This window comes from Pinus tabuliformis, chromosome 8 (genome assembly GCF_031772625.1).
Source record: "Pinus tabuliformis cultivar Carrire ecotype Pingquan chromosome 8, CPIR1, whole genome shotgun sequence".
In the NCBI taxonomy this organism is placed as follows: domain Eukaryota; kingdom Viridiplantae; phylum Streptophyta; class Pinopsida; order Pinales; family Pinaceae; genus Pinus; species Pinus tabuliformis.
The window spans coordinates 200,215,471-200,217,483 of NC_142294.1; positions in this window are offsets into that span (position 1 = coordinate 200,215,471).

Genomic DNA, 2,013 nt, shown 5'->3' on the forward strand with positions numbered 1-2,013 from the left:
CCTCACGTCAGATGAAACCACCCTGCTATTTAAATTTAACCCCATGCCCAAAGATTAACCATTGTTGGTTAAAAACGAAAGAAACTGCCCTTTCCAATCTTTTCACTATTATTCTGTTAGCGATTTCACAAAAGAACCTCTGCCGACCTATTCTAAAGCGCCAAAAGATCTGTTGAACTATTTTGAGCCATTTTTAAACCACAATTCAAATTTTTACTACCAGAACATGCTGCCAAATCCGATTTGAAGCACTATAAAGACCATTGAAGCCTTAGAAAGCCTCCGCTGCCCCCAGAGAACCCTTTTGTATACCAAAGCTTCATTTTCCAGGTATTCCTAAAGTGTCGAAGGCCTGTACTTAAGCTTTGCACAACATTTCTAATATGTTAATCAATTGAACCAATTTAAAAACCTTGTCGACCTAAAGAAAGCCATTGTTGCATCCAAAACCCTTTTTGCATACTGTATTCATATTTTCACACTATTCTAGAGGTCCTAAGCATACTTCTTAAGCTAGCTAGTGATAAAATTGAATAAAATAAACAAATCTATGGCTTCCCAAAGCATTCTGGATGCAAAAACTCTGCAAACTCCTCACCTAGATATTGACCACCTCTCATTGACCGATAGAGATTTCCAGATCAAAGACACAACCTCCCCTAACAATATGTTAAAACTCCACTGCTGGAGCAAAGACAAATTCCTTAACCAGAATCCTGATATTCAACAATGGGAGTCAGATTTACCCAAATGCTTGTTCCCACAGGTATACTAGTTCCCTGAAATCATCCACCTATGCCAACTCTACTATTTCCCAAGTCAAAGAGCCATAGTCTCTCCTAACCAACAAATTTTGTTCACAACCACTGCAAGATCAATAAATGAAATTTTGTAGATCCAGCCAAAGCCTAATGAAGCCCCATTTTCTATTGAAAACCTAATTGATCTGTACTTAAAGCTGGACCTTCACAAGAGATCCCAAATATTTCAAATTTTCCTCCTAGAAAAAGCTCAAGTTCCTACAGACAACCCTCCATATTCTGCCACCATTTTCTCTGAGAGAGCCAGACAAATTGTAACCATGTTGTCCTGTATTCTAGGATATACTACTGATGAACATGTAGATGAGCCTATACTTGGTTTCCTTTCTATTTTTTGCCCAGGCAACCCTCCAACTACAATTTTCAATTTTGCCCAATTCTTAGCAGACAAAATCCATGATCAATTGATCAGATTTCCAGATGAAAGAGTATTCAAATACTCTTCAGTATTGTTCCATATGTTTCTATATTTCCAATCAGAAAGGTTTACAGTTAACATCCAAAAACTGGACACTAAGGGAAATCCTAGATCTGTTATCTTTTGGACACCCTTAATCCAAAAATATTCCACTGATTTCAGCTACAAGGATTTCATTGATTCATTTGTTCACCCAGTGGTTAACATGCTAAGCAGTAGCAATCAACCCAGGGTCAGTGATGAAATAAAGAAAGTTTTACAGTTGTCCAAACACAATAGAATAGGAGACTGGTATTTATACCAGAACTACACTAAAGTTAGGGTGTATGGATGTCAACTCACTCCATATAAGCTGCCCAAATATCTCCCCATGAGGATATTTGCACTAGAATATAGCAAGCAGATCATAAATTCAGATGATGTTAATTTTCTATCGATCAAGAAGAAAACATAGTTTAAAATCAAGAACTAGCTTGGTCCTTTTATCTGCAATAATAGGAATGCTGGAGAGGAAGCAAAAAGATGTTTACAAGAAATGAAATTCAGTGATAGTTTCAAATGACAGTATGATCCCTTGGGTGTCATAAACAAATTGAGATTCAAGTTTAAATTGAGCCCTTTTATGCATGAGTCCAAGCCAGAGATTGAAATATATGCCAACTAGTGTGAGTGGTTGGAAAACACCTTACTAGATATGGAGGAGCAGATGGATACTAGTTCCATTCTACATACTCCAACCCTACAGTACATAAATGCAAAAAGGACTAGAGAATA